At 36.1% G+C, this 19,826-nt stretch overlaps 1 protein-coding gene across 14 annotated transcripts in view; it reads left to right on the forward strand.

Annotated features, from left to right (window-relative positions):
- Nucleotides 1–19,826, forward strand: part of NAV3 (neuron navigator 3) — a 381,439-nt gene that overhangs the window by 142,687 nt on the left and 218,926 nt on the right. The window lies entirely within an intron of this gene.

The raw sequence follows: 19,826 nt of genomic DNA on the forward strand, positions 1-19,826 counted from the left end.
ACCAGCTATTTCCATCTTCCCTTCTCTCACTTGAAGATCATATCACATGTGTAATAAAATACATTGACCCACATTAAAAACCTTAAGTCAACCTCATTACTGTTCTCCCTTTTCATTCTCTAATCAAGTCTGCCCATTCCACTTCTAAGTTTAATTAAATATATGAAAATAATTTAAAGTAACAATATTTTCACTAAAATAGCTTAATAATGCTCAGTCCTTTGTATGCCCAGTCTAATTAAGCAGAATGACCCCTTTAATTACTTTAGGTATTTTTTTTAGTAGTTACTTCCATGTAGCTAAATAAAATGCTTCTACCACTAGTTTCTGTTCATCAATTTGATCATTGTCATTTGATCCACACTTCTCTATTTCTCCCCACCCTCATTAATTGATTCTACAAGTTTTTATTAAGTACGTGGTATGTTCTAGATAATCTTCTAGTCACGGGAGATAGGCAGAAGACAAAAGAGACTTTAAAAAAATTTGCTGTCTTGAAGCTTTCATTCTAGTGATTGGAGATAACACAAAATTAATTAAAATATTTACCAGTAATTTGACAGCTGATGATGGAGAAAAACAAATCAGAAAAGGGCAAATCAGATGTGTGAGAGCCATGTTTTTGCTAATTAAAATTTAATGAGGACCGAGGAAAGTCCTCATTCAGATGATGACACTAAGCAAAGAAAATGAGAGAATGTTGTCGGTGAATATTTCAGGGCAGAGCGTTTCAGGCTGAGAGAAGAAATGCTCTTAGACTTTGAATTAAGAGCCTGTCTGGTTTTCTTCAATAAGAGAAAACATCTATCCCAGTTGGACTGGATCAGACGGAAAGAGGCAGAAGAAGAGTAGGTTATAATTCGAAGAAACATAAGAATTAGTATGGCCCTGTTGCCATTGTGCAGACTTTGGCTTTTATTCCTGGAGAGAATGGAAGATAGTATGTGCCATGAGGAACATAAACGGGCATATAAATAAAGTGGTCACATTGTCTGCTGTATTGAAAATAGAGTGTAGTAGGGAAAAGGTGGTAGCAAGAAGTTGTGGAAAGAGCTTGTCTATCGCGTTGAAGGTGCAGAGAAGAAGTTAAATGCCAAATGTGTTTTGAAGGTAATGTCAGTAGAAGAAACTGATAGACTTGTAATGAAATTGGTAAACAAAAAGGGGACTGTAGCATGGATAAAAAGGAGGCTAAAATGGGAGACTGTGTGTTATCAATGTATTATTAGCTGTTGGAAAGATGGTGTTTCCATTTGCTGAAATGAAGAAAAAAAAATGTGAGGAAAGGTTTGGTAGGGAGAAGGTCAGATATTCACTTATTGTCATATGAGCTTTGAAACATCTGTGACATATATCTGAAATACTGAGGAGGCCATTGGAATTGCAAGACTGGGGTTTAAGGGATAGATGGAGCCTATAGATAAAAATCATGAAAAAATAAGCATATAGCAACAATAAAAAGCTATGAGGCTAGACTTGATTAAGTCACCAAAATCTGTACATAGATGAAGAAGAGAACTGAGGCCCTGGATCAGGAGCTTACCAATGTTTAGAGAACAAGGAGATGGCAAGACCTGACAGAGGAGACCAAAAAGAGTTAGCCTGTTAAGTAGGAAGAAAAGTAGAACTTGATGTCCTGGGAAGCATAAATACTGCATAAAGTGTTCAATGGAGAGACAGATCAATAGTCATAACTTATATGGAGTCCCTTCTGAACCATTCTAAATAGTTTATACATACATTTACCATCTCAATCCTCACGACAATCCTATGATGTACGTACTGTTTTCTTTCTTCCTTCCTTCCTTCCTTCCTTCCTTCCTTCCTTCCTTCCCTTCCTTCCCTTCCTTCCCTTCCTTCCCTTCCTTCCCTTCCTTTCCTTCCTTTCCTTCTTTTTTCTTTTCTTTTCTTTTCTTTTCTTTTCTTTTCTTTTCTTTTCTTTTCTTTTCTTTCTTTTTTGAGATGGAGTCTCACTCTGTCACCAGGCTGGAGTGCAGAGGCACGATCTCGGCTCACTACAACCTCCGCCTCCCGGGTTCAAGAGATTCTCCTGCCTCAGCCTCCCAAGTAGCTGGGACTACAGGCACACGCCACCACACCCAACTAATTTTGTATTTTTAGTAGAGATGCGGTTTCACCGTGTTGGCCAGGGTGGTCTCAATCTTGACTTCATGATCTGCCTGCCTCAGCCTTCCAAAGTGCTGGGATTACAGGTGTGAGTCACCGCACCCGGCCTGTACTGTATTCTTAATATTAATTTTGACATAAGGAAAATGGAAAGATCAATTAAATTGCACAGTTTCACAGAGACTAGGCTGTATATTGGATCAAGGCAATCTAGTACAGAGTTTGTGTTTCTAACCATTATTTACGGAATGTCAACTACATGAAATGTTGCATGTAAGTAGGATGAGAACTGAGAAGTGACCTATGGCTTCTGCACTGGATGAGAGCTCTTTCAGTGAGGTAGTTGCTATGATAACTTGATTGAAATCTGTGCAAAAGAGAATGAGAAGGAGGAATTACAGATAGAGATACACAATTTAATGTGTCAATTAAAAAAAGAGATAGCAAATATAGGCAAGTCTTTCTAGGAGTGTTACTAACATAGTTATACTCCACTATCTTTAGTTCTTTTGTTGGTTAACTTTGTACCTTTATGTAATGGAATAACATCTTTATTTCTTTTTCAATCACCTGTAGAATATCTTTTGGTATTTGATTTTGTAAAACCTGGATATTAAAACTACGGTGTGGTTCTCCTCTATCCACTGACAATTTCCAATCTCTGTTATTGGCACTTTTATTTTTTGTTACCAACGTTCATATGATTAATCTATTTTGTACACGTACCTGATTGTTCCAATCTTTTAGTATAGGTTGATTCTAAAAGTTGTATGTGTGTGTGTGTGTGTGTATATATATATATATATACATGTATATATATACATATTCTTCAGAATCAAGTAATATACTCTGATTCTTCCCTAGTTAAGGCCTATCTGAAATTTGATATTTGTTTGAATTGATGCGTAAAATGGTAGATAATTTGAATAAGGGCCAGAGCTCATTTTATGATAGTTTGGGGAGATGAGTCCAAGTAAACCAAGGGATCACTGTATACTGGTGTCTTTTTTCTGGGATTATTCAGTTATTATAGTTTAAACTGCTTTTTATGTTCAGATAGTTGATTTTGGTTTAGTTTTGTTTGTAAAAAAATTATTCTTAGTTTTACTTTTCTTAACTAAGTCAGAATCAATTAAACTTAATTTTCTAGGTATAAAATAAAAACATCATAATTGTATTTTATCTTTCCAAAAGAATTGTGAGAATATAAATACATTTGAAAGTATGAGACTAACTCTTAATTTAAGAACTTAAGAAATACTTTTTGCCATAAATATGTCGATAAAAACAATGGTGAGCCATTATTTGTCCTATCAAATCTTTTTTAAGATGTGAAATGTTATTATAATAGAGCTGTGACTCATGATAACTAATTTGTGATTTATTTATTTAAAATTTTATCACAGGACATTTTGATGGCCTAGTTAGATATTTTCTACCAAACACTAGAAATCTGATTCCAACCAGAGGTACTATGTATTTGGCATATATGAGCCACTTCCTTCTCAAATAGAGCACTGATAATATATGTAATTATTTCATTTACAATTTTATACTATACGAAATTATTTATTAATCTTTTCTACTGAAGACTAACATCAAAAAGTTAAAATTTATTAAAAACTTTCAAAAATTTTTGAAACTTATTAAAGTCAATAGCTATTGAATTTGTTAATCTGTTTTCTACTAAAGACTAACCTCATCTCAACTTTTAAGGTTAGTCTTTATAAAAAACAGATTAATAAAGTCAATATATATAATTTTGAATAAATTTCTAAAATTATAATTAATAAAGTCAATAACTATTAACTTTTCATAATCCCTTTTCTATGCTTCTACTTCTGACCATCCCAAATGCCTTTCTCTTTCTGATTGATTTCTCAGTCTCATAAGATGTTAAAAGAAAATAACTTGATTTTATTAATTACAATTTTCAACATGGAGTAAAATTACATCTCAATACATTCAGAACTTCAGCCTCAAAAAGTTGAGGTTAGTCGTCAGTAGAAAACATATTAATAATTATGGACCTTTTTTCCATCATAAGTCAATAACTTTTCAAATTACTGACATAATAAAAACTGCAGCTATCTCAAAAATCATAATTGTCTGGGCATGATAGCTCATGTCTGTAATCTCAGAACTTTGGGAGGCCAAGTCAGGAGGTCACCTGAGGTCAGGAGTTCCAGACCAGCCTGGTCAACACCGTGAGACTTGCTCTCTTCAAAAGAATACAATACAGAAAAAAAAAAAAAAAAAAAAAAGCCAGAAGTAGTAGTGTGTGCCTGCTGTCCTGATTACTTGGGAGGCTGAGGTGGGAGGATGGCTCAAAACTAAGAGGTTAAAACTGCAGTAAGCCATAATTGCACCACTGCTTTCTAGCCTGGGCACAGAGATTCCTCCATATATATATATGCTATAATAATTATGTCAGTATGATCATTAGATTGTTTTTCTGTAGCCAAGTCTACATGGAAAATCAGGAGATAACTTGGTGAGCATGGAATTAGATTTAGGGGATTTGCATGTTTCAGCAACTTAGTCTTGCTTGTGAGACTTTAACCATTAGTCAAGGGCACACTTTCAACATACACCTCTTTATATTCCCTTTTCTATGCTTCTAGTTCTGACCATCCCAAGTTCCTCCCTCTTTCTGATTGAGCTCTCAGTCTTATAAGATGTGAAAAGAAAAAAAAAAAGAAAAAAAAAAAAAAGCCTTCTCTTTCTGCTGTGTGGCAGACTCTAGACCGATGCTCACCCATCAGAGATGTTTTGTGACCCCAGTCACTGCTTACTAACATTATTACGAAATGCCAGAGATTTGGTCTAGGTCCTGCTGTGCACTACAGAGAAAGCCAGTTACTGAGAGAATGAGTATTGCCAGAGAAGAAGGCTTTAACTGGGTGCTGCAGCTGAGGAGAAGGAAGACCAGTCTCAAATCCAACTAAAATTAGGGGTTTATATGGCAAGGAAGAAATGTAGCTATGTGTGGGAAAACAGGAACGAGGGAGGGATAAGGAAGAGGAGTTGGTCAACAGGAAGCAGGTGGTCAGTTAAGCAATCGTGACAGATGAGGGGCCTGGCATCTTATTGTCCAGATATAATTATCTGATAAGTTTCAGTTCCTTGACACTATTTGGGATACCTGGTGGTTGGTTTCCCAAGAAAAAAACTCAGATAAGACAACCGTAAGTTTCTCAAGTTTTAAGACTGGAGGGGTCAATTTCTATGTTTATTCAAAAGAAACCATAAACATCAGTTCTATGGGACAATTGGGCTGGTTTGATTATGACTGTATTGATGATTATATTTGCTTTGCAGTAAATGGAGAGCAGCCCAATTATAAGGACTTGAAAGAATAGATTTTCTCACAAATCTTCATGTACTTTATAGATACTCATCTTTTAAATGTAATAAAAGTCATTTTTCTGAGCATATGTATTAAGAAATAATTTAACATATTTTGTGATGACTACAATGCTTTTTAAGTATTTAGAAGTATTAAATAATCTGATTTTTCACTGATCTGTGTGGTCTTTGCCTAAGTTAGTTTAAATTTTTAGTTTGACAAAATAACTTTTTCTACCAGTATTCAAGGTCTGATTTTTTAAAGGTGGTTGCATTCAAATGAATTTTTGGAATGAAGCTCTGAATGTATTGAGATGTAATTTTACTCCATACTAAAAATTGAAAATAGGAAAACATCCACAGAACAGCATCGTAGAGTAGTACTTTGAGCTATGTGTAACAGCATTTTGGAAAATCTAATTTGTGGTGAAATTGAAAAAGAAATATGAGCCTCATTTCCTGAATTCTCCTTTATCTTGAAGTTTGACATTCCTAAAAGAGCAAGAGACTTTGATGCTGTAATATCTTACACAGGCCTCTGCCTCTTTAGTTACTGTTTTGAGATCTCACAAAAGCAGACCATGCAGGTGGCCTTATTAACTATCTGTGGAAATTTAAGATAAGACAGAGGTTATAACATATTTTCATACCGTATTTCACTAATAGGATAAGTTATCACAGTAACCTGTCCCAAATGCAATTCAGATGATATTTCAGCCACCCGGTTACTAAAAAGAAACACATGTGGATAAAAGCTGTTTCTGACTTATTTATGGATTAGGCAATAACTATTTTCAGTGAACTCTTAGCAAAAGGGGACCATATTTTATGATATACTCTGCAGTGAGGACAGTTTTTGCAAAATGCCTTAAATATTTTTTAAGGACCACATATAGTTTTGAGGTACCAAAGATATATTTGCAGAAGTGGCTAAATAACTCTTTCTTAGTGCTAATAGCATGTTAGTTATCATTTTATAGCAGTTCACAAGGATCCTGCAGAAGTCTTTATATTAAAGGAAGAATTTAGTTTAAGGAGCTCTTTAAATCTTAATTCTGAATATATGGTTTCATTTCTATCCCAAGCAATCATAGGACATATAAAGAAATTTATTTCCATCTATCTCCGTCTTAAAAACCCTTAGTGAATGTATTTAACTGTCCTTAAAGTTTATTCTTTTGTCTAAAATTCCTTAGCATAAAACTTTAAAAAATACATTTAATTATAGTGTATTTTGGATACTTTATTCCAAATTTTTCTCTCAAGCCATTTTCAGCGAATTTGAAAGGAAATAATTTCTGTCTTTTTAACATAATACTGTATTATAGAAGAAAAAATTGGGAGGTAAAAATTGCCCACTAAAACTCAAACCCAAGAAATCCCTTATTTTATACTCTGAGATTTGTTTCTTTATATTCCTCTATGTTTTCTTGTGAATGATGCTTTTAGAAAAAATGAATGTGATATCATAGTTAAGCATGCTTTTCTCTTTCTTTGGGAATCAAGAGTACTATGTGTCTCACTATATAGGGATTCTGAATAGGGATTTCTTCTCTTGTGATGTGTTTATTTGACTCCAAGACTGAGGGTAAATAGATAGGGCCAGAAACAAGGATGATTCTAAAATGATTTTCTATAAAATTTCTTAATATAGATAAGAGTTATAAATACATATATATTTATATATGAGTTATAAATATATAATATAATAAGAGTTATGAAAACCTATGTAATATGAAAGATTGCCCTTACGTTCTATTTTGCTCTGATGAATATAGTTTATTCAACTACTTTTTTTTTTAAGTACATCCATTTAAAAATTACTGTTTTCTACCTGGCTTTTAGGTTTTGATGAACCAGCTACTGTCTACTTGGGCAGAGTCAATGCATAACATATGACTTAATGAAAGACGATTTGTTGCTATTGATCCTTTATATGTTACATTAGAGCCTTGTGTTCTTTTCCACTGGTGATTTGAAAGTTCAAATGTGACTTTTCCACAAATAAATTGGCCCTCACCATGAGCCAAGAGACACGTTAGATATGTGGCTAAGATAAAGTGATGATCCTTTTCAAATCACCCACAATCTTATAGAGTACCTAGATATTTAAGCAGATAACTTAATAGACATGTTAAGTAATTGAACAAAGCACAAGTTGCTCAGTGATCAAAGTTAGAGGAAAGGGCACATGTGAAGGGACTGACAAAGGAAATGCCATTTCACATTCAGGAAACGATAGTTATTTGGCTGAGGAGAAAGTTAAAGTAGAAATGGGTTCTAGGTATCTATTGCTGCTTTACAAAAGCATCCCACAATCTGACGGCACAAAACAATAACCATTTTACGATGCTCATGGATTTTGTAAGCCAAGGAATCAGACGAGGCATAAAGAGGATGGCTTGTCCTTGCTCCACTATGTCCAGGACATGCAATGGAGAAGGATGGAATGGCGGGGATGTCACAAACTGGTGAGAGACAGAATATCTGTGGTTAGAGAATCCACTTCCAAGATGATTTCTTGACTCACAGGTCTAGCAGCTTAACTGAAATTCACATGGCCACTCCAGCATGACACCTTTAGTGGTATCATACTTCGCACATGGTAGTTCTAGCGGTTACAGCAGCCTCAAGCCCAGACTCTAAGAGATGGGTGGATAGCACAAAGATCTCACCTCTCAATGGAAGGATGATCAATGAATTTATTGTATTCCTGTGTTAAAATTGTGATAGCATATAATGAGGGAGAAGACTGGAGAAACAGGCAGAGGTCAGTTTGTTGAAGTTGTGAACTCTACGCCTAGAAGCTGGGACTTATTTCTAAATGTAAAGTAAAATTGCTTTGAGAAATTTTTACCAGAGGAAAAATAAGACTATTCATAACTTAGAAATATTGCCCTGGTGACAGGGTAGAGAAAAGATGTGCTTTGGGCAGGGGAATAGGGATGGACCCTGCTCTGGTGGCAAGAGAATAAGCATTTTAATATTTGCAGATGTGAAAGTCAGACTGGAACAATGAATTCGGTACCTGATTGGAAGTAAGGGTAAAAGACAATCATCATGCCTCTACTTTCATTGATGAATTGAAATATCATGTATTTCAGTAAGACAGAAAATATAATACTATAGTGGAAACGGATGAGAGGAGGGGGTCAGAGAGAGAAAAATTTAGCTTTAGCCTTCCTAGGTTTAAGATTTTAATGGAACTTTGGTGACTAGTATGTGGCTCCGGAGCCTAGGAGAGAAGCTAGAGCCAGAGTTACAGATCTGGGAACATTAGCTTAGCTATGTTTTATTAATTGAAACAATAGAAATGGAAGAAATAGCTCAGGAAAAGAGAATAAAGGTAGGGGAAAGAAAGGAGAGCTCGACACAAAACTCTGGGGACCATAAACAGTTACAGGTGAAGTGAGCAAACAAGGAGAATGAGAGAATGTTCTTTTTGTTTTGCAGTGTACTGAGTTATGGTAACTTTTTGCTAAATTCGTAAGTGTAAATTGTTTTTCTATTGAGAAGTACTTCGTCTTCTGAGACATTTTGTTCCTGTCTTTCAAATTATTCCTGAAATTTAGATACAAATGAAATACAGAATTCTGGTTGAAATATTAAATAAACTATATTGAACATATATTCATCTAATCACTGCATCACGCAACAAAACACTAAGTCCTGAATTTAAGACACTTTTGGATTCTGTGCAGTGTTGAGATTTATGTTTTGAAAGGCTCAACCTGTGTGTGCTGTTTTGGGAATGCTGGTTCTTTGGTGTCTTATTGGGACAGTTTCTAATGATTTATTACTGGGCTAAGTCCTGTGGGACTTACGTTGTTGACTTTGGGAAGCGAGAATAATGAATAATATCCATAAAATTTTGAAGGAGAATGAGACTTAATTGTATTTGATTTCAAGAAATCACAATCCCAAAGTAATTTCAAACTGGGAGATCAAGAGCCATAGTTAAAAGCTCAGCCATTGTCCTGAAAGAGCCATGCTTATGTGCTTTCAAGTAAGAATAACGTAACATCAACAGTGGTAAGTGAGAACCAAGGGATGTGGTATTAGAAAGACCTCCAAGTGCAGGTGTGCAGGGTAATAGTGGCTAAAATTCACACAGGATTCATTAGAATAGTTACAGAGCCTCCAGAGACTGTCAAGTATGCATTTTTAAAACCTGTTATAGCACTTATCTTTTATCAGACACCCTTCTAAGTGATCTATGATTTGGTCCTCATAAAAACCTTCAGGGGCTGGGCACGGTGGCTCACGCCTGTGATCCCAGCACTTTGGGAGGCTGAGGCGGGTGGATCACGAGGTCAGGAGATCAAGACCATCCTGGCTAACACAGTGAAACCCTGTCTCTACTAAAAAAAAATACAAAAAAGTTAGCTGGGCATGGTGGCGGGTGCCTGTAGTCCCAGCTCCTTGGGAGGCTGAGGCAGGAGAATGGCATGAACCCCGGAGGCAGAGCTTGCAGTGAGCCAAGATAGCTCCACTGCACTCCAGCCTAGGCGACAGACCGAGACTCTGTCTCAAACAAACAAACAAACAAACAACAACACACACACACAAAATCCTTTAAGTAGCTGTCATCCTCATTTAACAGATGAGAAACTAGGCACAAAGCAGCTGAGCTGAGATCTGGGTAGGGCAGCTGGCTGTAGTTTCTTTGCTATTAACCAATGTATTAGATGTTTACTACTGGCATTTCAACATATTAATTCACAGAAGATAAATGTCATCTATCATTTCTTCACATCTGCAAAATGCTTTTGTTTCTCTTTCCAAACTTGACTTTGATTTCCATTAAATATATAATTACACTTTTTTTTTTTTTTTGGAGACGGAGTCTCACTCTCTCACCCATGCTGGAGTGCAGTGGTGTGATCTCAGCTCCCTGCAACCTCTACCTCCTGGGTTCAAGCGATTCTCCTGCTTCAACCTCCAAAGTAGCTGGGATTACAGGTGCATGCCACCATGCCTGGCTAATTTTTTGTATTTTTGGTAGAGACAGGGTTTCACGGTGTTAGCCAGGATGGTCTCAATCTCCTGACCTCGTGATCCAGCCACCTAGGCCTCCCAAAGTGCTGGGATTACAGGTGTGAGCCACCACGCCCAGCCTATACTTTTTATGAATAATATTAGTTAGTATACATGGCTTTAGGGGTTATAATTCTCCAAATGAAACAGTAACCTCTGTACGCTTTAACCTTCCAAATTTTTGTAACACAGTGCCAGTACATCGGAGGTGGTCAATAAAAGTCTTTTCAATGATTCATAATGGGACAATCGCATAAATGAATCTTCATGTTTATCAGAATAAGAGGAACATTGAACTAAGTTTGGTTTCTCAATAGCTATGTCTATGTGCCACTTTGGAAACCTTAGGAATGTGAAGCTGCTTTCTTATTTATTCATTAATTCAATGTCCACAAGTATTTATATACTTTGTAAGTGAATCGTTAGAATAAGATCAGAGAGGCCTCTTCACTCTGTCAGCACTCTAACGGTGGGATTATCACACCTGAATATCCATTTTCCCAGTGTTTTCTATTTCTTTCTCCACTTTTTTTTTTGTATTTAGACATAACATTGAGTTGGAATTTTCTTTTCATACACTATACAAGGGATGTTCAGCCTCATTTTCCCACACTCTTTTTTTTTTTTTTTTTTTTGAGACGGAGTGTCGCTCTGTCGCCCAGGCTGGAGTGCAGCAGTGTGATCTCGGCTCACTGTAAGCTCTGCCTCCTGGGTTCATGTCATTCTCCTGCCTCAGCCTCCCAAGTAGTTGGGACTACAGGTGCCCACCACCACACCCGGCTAATTTTTTATATTTTTAGTAGAGACAGGGTTTCATCGTGTTAGCCAGGATGGTCTCGATCTCTTGACCTCATGATCCGCCTGCCTCGGCCTCCCAAAGTGCTGAGATTACAGGCGTGAGCCACCGCGCCCGGCCTCCCACACTCTTTTCTATATAACTTTATTGTACACAGAACAACTCAAGTCAGAGGCCCAGGATTTGTCCTAGATTCTTCCCTTTCTTTCAATTCCTGCGTCCACTATTTTAACTTATTTTAATCATTTACTTCTATTTACTGTGCCTCTGACTTCATTCAGGCCTATATAAAATCCTGCCTGAATTTTAGCCATGATTTCCTATTTTATCTGTTTTCAGCCTTGTTAACATCTCCCAACCTCATTTCTTCCTCACTCTTACATATCTAAAGGAAAGGATCTATCTAATCTGAGAACTTAGTATTTCTTCTGCAATTAAATTTTTTTGGTAGTTTCCCACTGCAATCATAAGAAAGACCAAATTCCTTAGCAAATTGATAGGGCTCTCTAGGTTCTTACTTGGAAAAAAACTAGGTGTTAAAATATTATTTGTAGGGCTGGTGTGGTGGCTCATGCCTGTAATCCCAGCAATTTGGGAGGCCAAGGCAGGTGGATCACTTGACGTCAGGAGTTTGAGACCAGTCTGGCCAACATGGTAAAACCCCGTCTCTACTAAAAATACAAAAGTCATCCGGGTATGGTGGCAGGCGCCTGTAATCCAAGCTACTTGAGAGGCTGAGGCAGGAGAATTGCTTGAACCTGGGAGGTGGAGGTTGTAGTGAGCTGAGATCGTGCCACTGCACTCCAGCCTGGGTGACAGAGCAAAACTCCATCTCTAATAATAATAATAATAATAATAATATTAATAGTAATAATATTTGTAGAATGAATGAGAAAATTAAAAATATTTATAATTACCACAATAAATAAGCATAAGTTGAAACAATTCAAATATCAACTTCCTCAGCTGAGATTTTTTGCAAGAAGCTTGATATTATCCAAAGAGATAAAATTCATACATTATATGAGGTTAAGGTATTATGTTTTGGTGATTTATAGAATTCTGTATGTGCATTATGTTGAAGCAAATTTGATTCTTGAGGTTGAAAACTAAACTAAGGAATGAGGTCATATATACATATATATGACCACATTCTGCATGGAAGTCTGCTATTAAAATAACTACAACATAAATAGAATAGTCTACAAAAATCTTACATGAAATTATTAACATTTTCTTAACTGTATTGATGAAGGCATGGAGAAGAGATACAAATACATTTTAACTCTCATTCTAATTCTTGTTGAAAAATAAGGGCTGTTTGTATCCTTTGCAAGGATTATAAGGCTACCATAGAAATTAGTAGGAAAAACAGTTCCATGATTGATTAGTGATGTCTGTAATGAATGTGGGAGTGGCCAATTATAAATTATGTTCCATATTTATTAGCCCTGAATAAAACATTGCTAAAAGTTTTAAGTAACATTTGCTTGTAAGACTATGAGAATAGTTGCTTAAATACTATAATTATTTTAACCTTTAAAGTTGTTTTATTTACTCTTGATTTCTATGTAAAGTGGATTGAAGTTGTTTAATATTATTTCTCTGAATGTGAAATGGTATATTTTGAATTTAGATTTGTTTGATACTTGCAGAGATGATATTCTGTACATAGATTCTACAATATCTTGGAAATCTTCACAAATCTATAGAGCAATAAAAACACTTCGACTGATAATTTATACAGACAATATGGTACAAGAGAACAGAGTACAGCTTATGGAATGTTAACAAATTTAAGTTCAAATTTCAGCACTTTAATTTACAAAATGTGTAAAATGCACGAGTTAACATCTAAAGACTTAATTTTTCATATTTGTCAGTTGGTTGTATAGTATAACCTTTGCAGGACTGCTGTGAGGATTGAATAAGATAAACATTAATTGCTGCCAGTTAATAAGGATGTAATAATGACTAGTGTCTGTCTGTTCCCTCCTTTAACATACTTCTGATAATTCCATTCTTGGAACAAGTTCCCTTGCTTAGAAGGTGGGGATATAACATGCCATCGTTTGAAAATGCCGCCCAGCAAATGTCAATCAATTATTTCGTTATTGAACATATACCAGCCCCATGATAGAGAATAAGAATGCAAAAATGAACATAATTCCTACCCTGGAGAACAACACAGTCTGTTTAGGAGACGGATACTTAACCTGGTTAGTTACTGCACCATCAAGATACAATATTCAAGACATGTCAAGGAGATATTCAGAAAGGGGATTCTGAAGTTTAGGATTGAGATTGGGGTTTGAAATACACAATTACTATAAAAGAAGGAAGGAGTCTATTATATCTGGGATTATAATTTTTAGAATATTTATGGTAACAGCATGAAATTTTGTGGGTGGTGACAGTGAGTGAACCTGCATTTGGGAAGCAGAAGTAATAGCTGGAGATATGGCTGTTGTGTCAGGAATGCTAAAATGATGAAGTCTGTAAGAAGGGGACTGCTGACATCTGGAGAAGAGGCATGGCTTGAGATTTTGGAATATGCTGTTTGACTTTAGAAACTGTGAGTGTTCTCCTTCCAAGGAGACATCTGTGGATATTCTGTAGTGCACAGTATCTCCAATTTTATTATGCATAGGAATCACCTGCGGATTCTGTTTAAATGAAGATTCAAATCAGTAAGTCTGAGATGGGATCTGAGGTTTTATATTTCTAACAAGCCCCAGGTATTGTTGGTCTACAGACCACATTTTGAGTAGTGAGGCTCTAGCGGTTAGTAAAAATGGGCAACCACAGATTCAGCCCTGTTTACCTTAAGAAGCTTTTTTCCCTTATAATAAATGGATTTCATAATTCCACATGAGGATTTATACTGAAGCTGAAATAGGAAGCTCTGGCAGTTTGGATCCTGCTGTGTTTTAATCACTAGATGAATTCCATACTTTAAAAATAGTTGACTGTGTATAGGTTTCTCTTCTTCCCTTCCATGTTTGGGAAAAATAAAAAACAGCTCCTTGATATTCCAGTTTACTAGAAAGATGATCACATACTTCCTTTAGTAGGATCCACAGGGAGCCTCAAAATATTTACTTCTTTTGTGCTTCTGTTTCTGACATCTTTTGCCCACCCATAAAGCTAGTAGGAGTCTAATCATACAGGATTTCAGAAAAAAATGCACTCTTCAATTCAGACGTCTAAAAGCCCATAGTTTACTGCTTTTCTGACTCAGTTTATTTTCCTCCATTGCCTGAGAGCTGTGTCTACATGTCACCCGTGTCTGTTTTACTAGGACTCGGCAAGTTGGCTGTGCTTACTCACCTGGTTTGTTACTAGTATGTTACAAACTTGAAGCCTGGGAAATGGCATTACAATAGCACTGTGGAGAATAAAATGTTTTTCTGCTGTCCAGGGAGGCATAGACAATAATGTTAAGAAAAATAAAGGAGCTATTGAGAAAGATTTTGAGTTAGATCAAACAAGTAATGAGAGAAATGGAGAGAGGTTGATTATGTGAAAATTTGAAAGAAAAATAATGAGAGAAAAGTAGAGGCATATTGAAACAGAAGATTTGATATTTCTGTCCACCCTAGATTACCAGTGATTTTTAAGGTTACAGTAATAGCTTATTTTTTTAGACAACATTGCAAACGTTCAACTAAGTCTCCCTTGCTCTCTTTTTGATTTCTTTTCAGATGAAAAGACAAAAACAGGGAGAGGCAACAGACATTTAAGTGTAGTTACTAAGGACATAAAAACAGGATGGCAGTAAAACTATAATTAGAACCAGCAATTAACAAATGTCTCACTAGCTTACACATAAATACAAGTGTGTATGGTGCCTTTACCTTTACACGATATTTCATAAACATTAGGTATTAGGCCAAACCAAACACTTTGCCCATTGGGCTTCCTGTGGAAGCTAAAGAGCTAGCTAAAACCAACCAACCAACCAAACAAACAAACAAACAAAAATAAATTGTTCTTCCAAGGAGTCCAAGGAGTCCATGCTTCTTGATCTATAAACATCTGAGAGTGGCAGACACTTATGTAGCAACAGGCCAGTGACTTTTGACTAGGTGCCCCTTAGAAATGCAGTTGGTACAATGTAGTCTGTTAGTAGCTGAGATCATGAAAAATAAAGGACAAAAATCATGAAATTGATAAGACCAATGGGTTAATTGGTGAAATAATATTTATTCTCTATACTGGAAAATAGATCCACGGAATAGTGAAGTTGCCTTATAAATAAATCAAACATAAACAATTTTTTACATACTAAGCATTTGTGGCAGTTATACTTGGCAGATAAATTACTTTCGAGAGGATAATAAGAATAGTTCTTATTCTGCTTTTTAAAAACATACTGAATTCCATTTAAATTTCTCATGGATCTGTCAATCTGACTTAACCATTATCACCTCACAATTTACCTTTTTTAAAATTCATATCCAACCATTCCAAGCTCCCAATTCCACTATTGACTATTTCAAATCAGCTATTCACCTCATTTTGTTAAAAAAATTAAATATATATCTGTGAAAGATAGAGTTTATTTTTTAATATACTTACAATATTATTCAAACACCAGGGGTTTAGTCTAGGTCCTGCTCTCTGTTGCACAGTAAGCCAATCACTAAAATAACAAGAATTTCCAAGGGAGAAGACTTTACTCAGTTGCTGCAGCTGACAAGAATGGGAGATCAGTCTCAAATTCACCTCTCCAATCAACTAAAACGGGGGGTTTATGTAGTGGGGAAGGAACTGGCTACATGTGGAAAAGCAGGAATTAGGGAAAGGTAAGGAAGAAAAGTTGGTCAACAGGAAATAGGTCATCTGTTAGGAAAACAGGAATTAGCAATGATTAAGAACGTAATCATGACAAATGAGGGCCCTGGCATCTCATTGTCTAGATGTAGTGATCTGGTAAGTTTCAGTTTCTTGATCCTATCTGAGAGCCCTAATGGTCAGTTTCCTGAGAAAAGGAACTCAGATAAAACAAATGTAAGTTGCTCAAATTTTAAAACTGTGAGGATCAATTTCTGTGTTTATTCAAAAGAAATTATAACATCAATTTTATGGGACATTTAGGCCAGTTTCAACAATTCAACATAATTATCACACTTAAAAAATTAATATTAATTACTTAGTTTCATTTAACATCCTAGTGTTAAAATTTTCTCAATTTTCTCATAAAGTTGAACAGTTGTTTATTTGAGTCAGAATTCAAATAAGCTTCTGTACATTACAATTGGTTTTAAGTTCTTATAAGACTCTATAAGTTTTCTCTTCATAATTTTTCTTGCAATTTATTTGTTAAAGAAATTGGGTCATTTGTCCTATTGAGTGCTCCACTGTCTGTGTTTTTATTATTGTATTTCTGTAATATAGATCTTTGAAAATTTGTCTCTATTAATTGTGTTAATAATAGACTTCCTGTTACAACACTTACGGTGCTGGTTTGGTGACATATGACATACTATGTTTTCAAAATGTATTAGTTTTATTATTTCTTTATTTAATTTTTTATTTTTTCCGAGCAGAGTCTCACTCTGTCGCCCAGGCTGGAGTGCAATGGTGCTATCTAGGCTCACTGCAACCTCCGCCTCCTGGATTCAAGCAATTCTCCTGCCTCAGCCTCCAAAGCAGCTGGGATTACAGGCTCCACCAGGCCCAGCTAATTTTTGTATTTTTAGTAGAGATGGGGTTTCACCATGTTGGCCAGGCTGGTCTGAAACTCCTGACCTTGTGATCCACCTGCCTCAGACTACCAAAGTGCCGGGATTACCAATGTGAGCCACTGTGCCCGGCCTAGTTTTATTTTTTAAGAGTCAAGAGTAGGCAGTACTATCTATGATAGTACTGGTACATTTGATGAAGAGATTGCCTTGAAGAAATCACATTATGTTTATAAATTTAAATAACTAAAGTTAAATTAAATTTTTGCATTACATAAAAGGGTACAAAGCATAGTTATGAAAGCTTAGAGATTTAATATGTGTCTAGAAGGCGATAAAATGTTGCATAGACTTGGTGTAATTTAAGGTGATACTTGAAAAATGGTTAGAATTTGGTATAATAGACACAGGTAGGGAGTATTCCCATAGGAGTTATAGCATGAGTAAAGGCACAGAAAAATAGAAAAGTACAAGTGAGATAAAAACCCCTCTTGTCTTTTATCCTGTGACAAAGATAGTAGAACATAAACATAGAAACATAAGAATATTTTATAAGGCTGGGTGCAGTGTCTCACACCTGTAATCCCAGGACTTTGGGAGGCCGAGGTGAGCAGATCAAGAGGTCAGGAGTTTGAGACCATCTTGGCCAACATGGCGAAACACTGCCTCTATTAAAAATGCAAAAAGTAGCCAGGCGTGGTGGTGGGTGCCTGTAATCCCAGCTACTTGGGAGGCTGAGGCAAGAGAATTGCTTGAACCCAGGAGGTGGAGGTTGCAGTGAGCCGAGATTATGCCACTGCACTCCAGCCTGGGTGACAGAGCAAGACTCCGTCTCAAAAAAAGAAATGAAGATTTTTTTAGAGGATCTTGAATATCAAAATTTACTTTGAATCTTCACTAATTAGCTGCATGTTTTAGAAAATTTATTGTATGGCTTTGACCTTTGCTTCCTTCACCTATAATTTCACTTCTCTATTTGAGACAAGCAGTAATATCAAGACACAAGCCTACATACATTCATTTCAATTCAAATATTTGATTCTGAGGTATGAATTAGATTAGCAATACAACATTTGAATTTCTCTAGGTCAGAGGTATCGTGGGACGTATTCAAGGCTTGAGTTAGAGTAATAAACATCGGAATTGATGGAAAACACAGGTACAGATGGAATTGTAGATATTGAATTAGTATGACTAGGTATTGATTTCTCCTCTGTAATAATTGAAGGGGAAATGGAAAGAGTCAGCTGTTGAGGTTTTCAGCCTATATTATTAAGAAAATTGTGGTCCTGTGGATAGAAATAAAGAAATTTTAGGAAGGAGCTTATTGAGAGCTGGGGAATAAAAGAAGGAGAATGGAGAGTTGATGTGGTGAGTTTGAAGCACACGTAAATGGACAGGTCTTTCAGTTGGTACTGATGGATGGGAATATGAACAGAGGTTAATTTTAGGAGTAGAATTTTAGTTTAAATCTTAGTATAAAGTGAATTACTAAGTAAACAATGCATAAAAATATTTGAGGAAAGAGGACATACTCTTGAAGGAAAAATAACATGCCTTTAAGAGGTGGGGAAGCAAGGACCCCAAAAAGGAAAGAGACAGTGGGACAAAAATGATGGTGAATTAATTGGGTCAGCTTCCTGGAATGCCAGTCTATGAATAGGAGAGGCTCAAAAAGGAGCAGGGACCAACATGGTTAAATACAAAGACTTTAGAACACAGTGAACTTTGAAGAAAACTCTTCAAGATAACAGCTTCACCAGTGCAAGAAAGCAGGACAGAAGCTACCTTTTAAGGGATTACAGTGAGGGTTTGGTGTAAGAATTCAGGTTCAAAGTAGAGTATTCTTATATAATAAATCAGAAAACACACATGGACCATAAAATGAAATTGATTTTGGCCAAGTCATTAAAACTTTATGGACTTTGTTGTTGTTTTTCCAGTTCTATGCTAAGAATTATATTATGGCACTTCTTTAAAATCATGAGGTGGGGGGACCAATAAGGTGGCTTCAGTTCACTAAAAGAAAATATATTGTTTCATTGTCATCTATTTTGCTAATAGGTGTGTTCAATTTAGAGAAAGTAGGGTAGACATAGCGGTAAACAGATAGTTCTCTTACTCTTGAATTGAGAAGTAGACTGAGAAGTTCACAAAAGGTTTTTCCTCACTTTGCATGTTTTTATTCTTTAGTTTTCAAAATGCTATTTCACTGAATTGAGACAGTTTGGTTTTTATTTCTGAATTACTTTCTGATAGTATTATTACTGAAGTAGTTTAGCCAGTTGTGGCCAGTTGTTTTGGTGCTCAGTGTAGTTAGAATACAGATTGCGTTATACACAAATAACAATTTATCACATGCCGAATGTACTCTGTGAATCTGAAAGCTCCCTCTATATGAGGATATATTTCCCTCAAGCCAGGCAATTTTAAGGACCTGCAAGCTCCCACCACAGCCTAGCTCGGTGTAGTAAAAGTTATCTTAGTAAACACATCATCATCCTAAGTAATCCTTTCCCTGACTAAAATACCCCCTGCTTGGCAGAGAAGCAATTGGATCAACTGCAGCAGGGCTCCAAGTGACCCCACCCTGATTCCAACACCCCCATGTTGTTCTTGTTTCCTTGGAGGCCTTGAAAACTGTGCATGCACAGCAACTGGGTTCATGTAGAGCCATCCCAATTCATCTGAGAAGTGATTCTCCACTTGGGCATCAACCCATGACCATCACAGGCTATGTGAACATGTCCTGGGTTTATCGGGTCTAACTATATCTTTCAGAACACTGATTCCAGAACTCTTAGGTAACTCAGAGATCAGTTGAAGTTAAT

This window comes from Macaca fascicularis, chromosome 11 (genome assembly GCF_037993035.2).
Source record: "Macaca fascicularis isolate 582-1 chromosome 11, T2T-MFA8v1.1".
NCBI lineage: Eukaryota > Metazoa > Chordata > Mammalia > Primates > Cercopithecidae > Macaca > Macaca fascicularis.